The sequence below is a fragment of the Lolium rigidum genome, unplaced genomic scaffold, assembly GCF_022539505.1.
Source record: "Lolium rigidum isolate FL_2022 unplaced genomic scaffold, APGP_CSIRO_Lrig_0.1 contig_68694_1, whole genome shotgun sequence".
NCBI classification, from domain to species: Eukaryota; Viridiplantae; Streptophyta; class Magnoliopsida; order Poales; family Poaceae; genus Lolium; species Lolium rigidum.
The window spans coordinates 1903-10338 of NW_025901372.1; the positions used below are offsets into that span (position 1 = coordinate 1903).

General features: G+C 45.3%; 1 long non-coding RNA gene across 1 annotated transcript; it reads right to left on the minus strand.

Annotated features, from left to right (window-relative positions):
• Nucleotides 1-4129: 4129 nt before the first annotated feature.
• Nucleotides 4130-4975, minus strand: LOC124682135. The gene is made up of 3 exons (XR_006996165.1): nucleotides 4864-4975; nucleotides 4664-4748; nucleotides 4130-4178 (listed from the first exon to the last, which is right to left on the minus strand). It is a non-coding gene; the product is annotated as an uncharacterized LOC124682135 (long non-coding RNA).
• Nucleotides 4976-8436: the final 3461 nt, after the last annotated feature.

Genomic DNA, 8436 nt, shown 5'->3' on the forward strand with positions numbered 1-8436 from the left:
TTTTCATGAATAGTACTTCAAGACAAGTATTAATAAGTCTTGCATAAGAGTTAACTCATAAAGCAATAAATCAAAGTAAAGGCATTGAAGCAACATAAAGGAAGATTAAGTTTCAGCGGTTGCTTTCAACTTGTAACATGTATATCTCATGGATAATTGTCAACATAGAGTAATATAACAAGTACAATATGCAAGTATGTAGGAATCAATGCACAGTTCACACAAGTGTTTGCTTCTTGAGGTGGAGAGAGATAGGTGAACTCGACTCAACATAAAAGTAAAAGAATGGTCCTTCAAAGAGGAAAGCATCGATTGCTATATTTGTGCTAGAGCTTTTATTTTGAAAACATGAAACAATTTTGTCAACGGTAGTAATAAAGCATATGAGTTATGTACATTATATCTTACAAGTTGCAAGTCTCATGCATAGTATACTAATAGTGCCCGCACCTTGTCCTAATTAACTTGGACTACCGGATCTTTGCAATGCACATGTTTTGACCAAGTGTCACAATGGGGTACCTCCATGCCGCCTGTAGGAGAAAGCTCGCATTTTGGATTTCTTGCTTTTGATTATTCTCAACTTAGACATCCATACCGGGACAACATGGACAACAGATAATGGACTCCTCTTTAATGCATAAGCATGTGGCAACAATTATTATTCTCATATGAGATTGAGGATATATGTCCAAACTGAAACTTCCACCATGAATCATGGCTTTAGTTAGCGGCCCAAAGTTCTTCTCTAACAATATGCATGCTCCAACCATGAAGGTGGTAGATCTCTCTTGCTTTAGACAAGACGGACATGCATAGCAACTCACATGATATCCAACAAAGAATAGTTGATGGCGTCCCCGTAAACATGGTTATCGCACAACAAGCAACTTAATAAGAGATAAAGTGCATAAGTACATATTCAATACCACAATAGTTTTTAAGCTATTTGTCCCATGAGCTATATATTGCAAAGGTGAATGATGGAATTTTAAAGGTAGCACTCAAGCAATTTACTTTGGAATGGCGGATAAATACCATGTAGTAGGTAGGTATGGTGGACACAAATGGCATAGTGGTTGGCTCAAGTATTTTGGATGCATGAGAAGTATTCCCTCTCGATACAAGGTTTAGGCTAGCAAGGTTATTTGAAACAAACACAAGGATGAACGGTACAGCAAAACTCACATAAAAGACATATGGTAAACATTATAAGACTCCATACCGTCTTCCTTGTTGTTCAAAACTCAATACTAGATGTTATCTAGACTCTAGAGAAACCAAATATGCAAACCAAATTAACAAGCTCTAAGTATTTCTTCATTAATGGGTGCAAAGTATATGATGCAAGAGCTTAAACATGAGCACAACAATTGCCAAGTATCACATTATCCAAGACATTATAGCAATTTACTACATGTATCATTTTCCAATTCCAACCATATAACAAATTAACGAAGAAGAAACTTCACCATGAATACTATGAGCTAAGAACACATGTGTTCATACGAACCAGCGGAGCGTGCCTCTCTCCCACACAAGCATGATGAACTTATTCAAACATAAACAAAAACAAACAGACGCTCCAAGTAAAGTACATAAGATGTGACGGAATAAAAATATAGTTTCGGGGAGGAACCGGATAATGTTGTCGATGAAGAAGGGGATGCCTTGGGCATCCCGAAGCTTAGACGCTTGAGTCTTCTTAGAATATGCAGGGGTGAACCACCGGGCATCCCCAAGCTTAGAGCTTTCACTCTCCTTGATAATATTGCATCATACTCCTCTCTTGATCCTTGAAAACTTCCTCCACACCAAACTCGAAACAACTCATTAGAGGGTTAGTGCATAATAAAAATTCACATGTTCAGAGGTGACACAATCATTCTTAACACTTCTGGATATTGCATAAAGCTACTGGACATTAATGGATCGAAGAAATTCATCCAATATAGCGAAAGAGGCAATGCGAAATAAAAGGCAGAATCTGTCAAAACAGAACAGTCCGTAAAGATGGATTTTATTAGGCCACCAGACTTGCTCAAATGAAAATGCTCAAATTGAATGAAAGTTGCGTACATATCTGAGGATCATGCACGTAAATTGGCTTAATTTTCTGAGCTACCTACGGGGAGGTAGACCCAGATTCGTGACAGAAAAGAAATCTGTAATCGCGCCAGTAATCCAAATCTAGTACTTACTTTACTATCAAAGACTTTACTTGGCACAACAAAACATAAAACTAAGATAAGGAGAGGTTGCTACAGTAGTAAACAACTTCCAAGACACAAATATAAAAAAAAATACTGTAGCAAAATAACACATGGGTTATCTCCCAAGAAGTTCTTTCTTTATAGCCATTAAGATGGGCTCAGCAGTTTTAATGATGCATGTGACGCCCCCAAACCGGTACCATGAGGATCCCAGCGAACCCGCCGAAATCCGCACGATATCAATTCAGAGACGCCCTCCGACACGACGTGCGCGATGAATCACACACGTGATGCCAGAGGAATTAACACGAGCGGTAACATTACAACAGGATTACAATAGAGCCCACAAGATACATATATTACAACAACGACTCCAACGAGTCAAGATACAAATATACAGTACAAAGATCAGAATCATACAGAATATCGAATACGTCCGAGTACGGACAAGATACAAATTGGACTAATAGTCCTGAAGATAACCAGTGGCGTCCATAACCCTGCCCAGGCCAAGCCGGAAGGGTAACCTTGCTAACGTCATCATCTCGTACCTGTCAAAGTCGGGCCATCGGTTGCCGACAAGAGGGAGGAAGCAAAGAGAAAGGGAAAAGGCGAGAGTAAGTACCAAGGAACGAACTCCGGCACGTACTTAGCGAGACTCGGAAATGGCTATGCTCGCCGAGCGAGTATATATATATATCGCCCAGGGCTATATGGTAGGTTTAGCGGCAGCAAAACTATAACCAATAGAGACACACTACAACATCCGTCTACTCGGATAAGATACGAGAGCGCATAAGGTAACGAGATAAATACTACACAAGCATAACCCAGCCGATTACACATATCCCCTTCAACAATTGCGAAGAGGCAATGTAAAAGGCACTCAACGGTGGACAATTTTTATTAGGTATCGGTTGTAGTAATGCTATATTACTAATCAAGTTATTAGCAAATTATTATCAACAACATAAAGGTGTAAGTTGTTCTATGATCAAGCTATACAATTCCAAGTCGTCCATAACCGCGGACACGGCTTATCGATAAGATTTACACCCTGCAGGGGTTGCCCAAATGTAACCATACGCATGCTCGACCCACTTACGACAGGTGGATGTCTCACAACAAGACCGTTCCCAGTTCAACAAGAAAGTCTAGGGGGCCACCCGACTAAGCTACCCGTAACGAAGTCCGGCCGTACTCCGAAGCGGACTCAGGGTTTGCGACGGCGGCTAGGCGTGCGAACCACACGCTTTCGCTAAACATCCCGCGGGGTACAGTACAGAAGTAAACACCCGAAGGAAACAGTAATAAACACCCGAAGGCAACAATAATAAACACCCGAAGGCAACAGTAAGTAAAGCATGGCATACATGGCATAGGCAAATAAAACCAAGGTTGTGGCCCCCTTTTCAACAGACTTGAGAAATGGTAATGGGTGAGGGGGGGTCCCAATAATCGTCCCCACGCATGGGTAGAGCGCTCAATCTCGGAACAGATAACAAGAACTCGGGTCCTAGGGGACATTAGCGAGTCAAAGTTCCGATGCTTTCGCAAAGGGGCTCACAGATGCCTCTGCTTACAATTTTAGTTGTTAACAAATAAGTAAAGCATGTGTATCTCCAACAACTGATATAGCATGTGATAACCTCCCAACAACCCAACATATCCCGATAACAAATCGAGATAAACAACAGATCCTAAACACGCCTACGACTCGCAAGGCTCAAACATCAAGCAACGGCTATGGATAAGGAATGGTACATATAGGATTATTATGGTAAACAAGTGGAATAGGACACGTGACTCGATAAAGAATCGCAACATAAGGATAGCAGTGCGAGGGAGAGAGTAAAATAGGTGAAGAGAGAGGGCTCGCCTGTGAAAAGCTGCAGAAGAACTTGTCGGAGAACTCATCGTATCTCACATCAACACTTCGTGATCCTATCCGGGAAGAAGCAAATGCTGGTACACACAACGGATGCAAGTCTTACAACTACGGGTAAAGAAGATCCAGCATGATCAAGATGATATGCATGACATGGCATGTATGATGCGATGCATTTATCCAACTTAAGCGGGATCGGAATCCCGAACAAACAAATTAAGGTTGGGGTTGCATTTCTACCGGCAAAGTTAATGGTTGATTAGCATGGCATAGCATGGCAGGGGTGAGATACTTCAATATTAAACGGAGCGGGGAATCCCTAGTCGGTATCCGAAATACTCCGCATGTATGTGAGGTGAAATGCACGAACTATCAACGCGCGACATGATGCGAGATGCAAACAGATGAATGGATGGCATATTAATGTTCAGCACATTTTTCTGATCAATTTTCATATATAACACTTTGCATTTCGATAAACAGTTTGAAAGATATGATTTATGCAAGATTTGGCACATATATGCAATTTTCAGAAAATAGGAAAAGCCTGGGCGTTTCTCACCGAAGAGATAGCCAGCCAGAGACACTGACGCGCGGGTCCAGGAGCTGACTTGGCGGCTGACTGGGATGGTGGGTCGGAACAGAACCTGCAGGGGGTTTTCCAGAAAACGGACAAAGCCAGGGGCCGCGGGTTAAGATGTAGAAACATGGAGGTGCCTTTTTGCAAAACGCTCAGATCTGGATCTGGGGAGATATTCTCACCGAGGTTGGGCTAGCTGCGGACGCTGACAGGTGGGGCCCGTGACGCCTGCGCGGCGCCAGCATGGCGGATGACGTGGAGACCAAGCGTGCACGCACAGAAGGTGCTCGACACGGTGACGCCGCGCGTGTTCCAGGAAGGCGTGGTCACCGCGGCGAGGCGAGGCAGAGAGCGGGCGACGCAGGTCATCCCCGGATGCGAAGAAGAGGGCGACGGGTGCGCCTCGTCGGCGCAGACCAAGGGGAGGTGGCGCCGGGTGAGGGGGACCGTCGGGTGATGCCGGCGGTGATCATCTGCGGCGGGGGGGAGAAGCGGTCAACGGCGAGAAAACGAACCATGAGGAGAGCGAGAGGGAAAGGAGGTCGAGGGGATGCGGACGTTTACCCGGAAGACAAAAACGCGGCCGAGGGCGCCGGAGGTTCACTAGCGGCGCCGGAATCTTCATCGGAACGGGGCAGGTCGGAGAAGGAAACGGCGGTTTGCCGTCGATTTAGACCAGGCTGGGACGATTCCTTGGATGGGGATGGAGAGGAAGGTGAGGCGGTTCTGGTGGTGGTCTCGGTTCGGCGCGGGGCGGCCGGAAGCAACGGCGAGGAGGAGCTTCTGCGGTGGTTTCGCCCGGTGGTGCTCGTTTGGGAGAAACCCTCTCCTTTTCTCTGCTTCTTTCGTGCAGAAGGGGAAAAACGAAAGGAGGAGGCGGAGTGGTTGGGAAGATAAGGAGGAGCAGGCGTGGTCCAGAAGAAAAAGCGAGGGGTGGAGCGCGTGAGGGAGGAGGTGGCCACAGCCGCTGTCGCTGTCCAGGAGCTCACGCTCCTGGCGTGAAGGGAAAGACGACGAGGTGAGGCACGTCTCCTCGCCGAAGGGGTACGGGCCAAAAGGAGGAAGGGGCGTGGATGTTGGGCTGGGCTGAGGAAGAGACTGCGGGACTGGCCCGTGCTGCTGCTGAGATGGGCTGCTGAAAAGGAGAGAGGGAGTTGGCAAGGCCTGGCCGCCGGGGAAGAAGGTGGCCTGCCAGGGAGAAAGGGGAAGGTTTTTATTTTGAAAACGTTTTCTCTTTAATTTTAAAACTGGTTCATAAATCCTTTTCAAATTAAACCCAAACAGCAGAGTTTAATTGGAATTTAAAACATTTTAAAAACTTTATATATTTTTATAGTTTTGGTTTTATAGTTTTGTTAAATGAGAAGACATGAGGTTTATATAGAAATCATATGAGAGGAAAACAAAACAAAAAATAATAATAATTTAAGGTTTATAAAAATAATTTTGTTTGATAAAAACATGGATGATATGATGCATATGCCATGATGATGCACAAAAGAAAACAACAAACAATTCTAATGTGGGTGCTACCCGGGGCCGTTACAATCGACACCACTAACAAGGAATCTCGCCCCGAGATTCCACGTCAAGCCAAGGGGGAGTTGGTTAAACTATCGAGTCTTCTTGTACCATGTTGACAATCACCCGACCTCGAGGTGGAACCTTCTTCTAGCGAAGTGTTGATCTTCTCGACACCACTAACAAGAAGTCTTGCTCCAGCTTGGGTGGTCGACACCACCAACAAGAAGTCGTTGTTCCGATGACGATGATGACTCCGGAGAAATAAAGAAAGGCGTAACAGTCACACAGATCCACCAATTCATCGTAACAAGAGCGAATAATAAGAGTAGTCGGTATGGTGATCAGCCCATCCCGCACTCAAAGTATTACTCTGCACATGAATAGAAGAGTCGTGTAACAGCTCCCAGGATTCTGATTGACGATATCGACAAGCATTGTCAGCAAAGATTCGATTGGGTCAAAGCACAAGGAATTGAAGAGGGATCACAAAGTAAGGATGATATCAATCAGAGATGAGAAGATTGCCGTCGGTGATGTACTTCTGTCGGAAGGTCTGCAGAGATCGGTCCTATTAGGTTAAAGCAGAGATCGTCCAACCCGCGTTGAAACCTAAGACTCGGAGAACTCGGATAAGGGAGAAGACTCAAAACTCGCAAAGATAAGAGGAGAAAGAATTCAGGTAAGGAGAAAATCAGAACTAATCAGATCTATCCAACGAGTTTTAGAAAATAGTTTTTAACACTAGACACAACCACGTTGGCAAGGTTATCCTACAGGCTGGACTAGTGGGGTACCGTCAACCTGAGGCTCTGATACCAACTTGTGACGCCCCGGAACCGGTACCATGAGGATCCCAGCGAACCCGCCGAAATCCGCACGATATCGATTCAGAGACGCCCTCCGACACGACGTGCGCGATGAATCACACACGTGATGCCAGAGGAATTAACACGAGCGGTAACATTACAACAGGATTACAATAGAGACCACAAGATACATATATTACAACAACGACTCCAACGAGTCAAGATACAAATATACAGTACAAAGATCCGAATCATACAGAAGATCGAATACGTCCGAGTACGGACAAGATACAAATTGGACTAAGAGTCCCGAAGATAACCAGATGGCGTCCATAACCCTGCCCGAGGCCAAGCCGGAAGGGTAACCTTGCTAACGTCATCATCTCGTACCTGTCAAAGTCGGGCCATCGGTTGCCGACAAGAGGGAGGAAGCAAAGAGAAAGGGAAAAGGCGAGAGTAAGTACCAAGGAACGAACTCCGGCACGTACTTAGCGAGACTGGAAATGGCTATGCTCGCCGAGCGAGTATATATATATATCGCCTGGGGCTATATGGTAGGTTTAGCGGCAGCAAAACTATAACCAATAGAGACACACTACAACATCCGTCTACTCAGATAAGATACGAGAGCGCATAAGGTAACAGATAAATACTACACAAGCATAACCCGACCGATTACACATATCCCCTTCAACAATTGCGAAGAGGCAATGTAAAAGGCACTCAACGGTGGACAATTTTTATTAGGTATCGGTTGTAGTAATGCTATATTACTAATCAAGTTATTAGCAAATTATTATCAACAACATAAAGGTGTAAGTTGTTCTATGATCAAGCTATACAATTCCAAGTCGTCCATAACCGCGGACACGGCTTATCGATAAGATGTACACCTGCGGGGGTTGCCCAAATGTAACCATACGCATGCTCGACCCACTTACGACAGGTGGATGTCTCACAACAAGACCGTTCCCAGTTCAACAAGAAAGTCTAGGGGGGCCACCCGACTAAGCTACCCGTAACGAAGTCCGGCCGTACTCCGAAGCGGACTCAGGGTTTGCAACGGCGGCTAGGCGTGCGAACCACACGCTTTCGCTAAACGTCCCGCGGGGTACAGCAGAAGTAAACACCCGAAGGCAACAGTAATAAACACCCGAAGGCAACAATAATAAACACCCGAAGGCAACAGTAAGTAAAGCATGGCATACATGGCATAGGCAAATAAAACCAAGGTTGTGGCCCCCTTTTCAACAGACTTGAGAAATGGTAATGGGTGAGGGGGGGTCCCAATAATCGTCCCCACGCATGGGTAGAGCGCTCAATCTCGGAACAGATAACAAGAACTCGGGTCCTAGGGGACATTAGCGAGTCAAAGTTCCGATGCTTTCGCAAAGGGGCTCACAGATGCCTCTGCTTACAATTTTA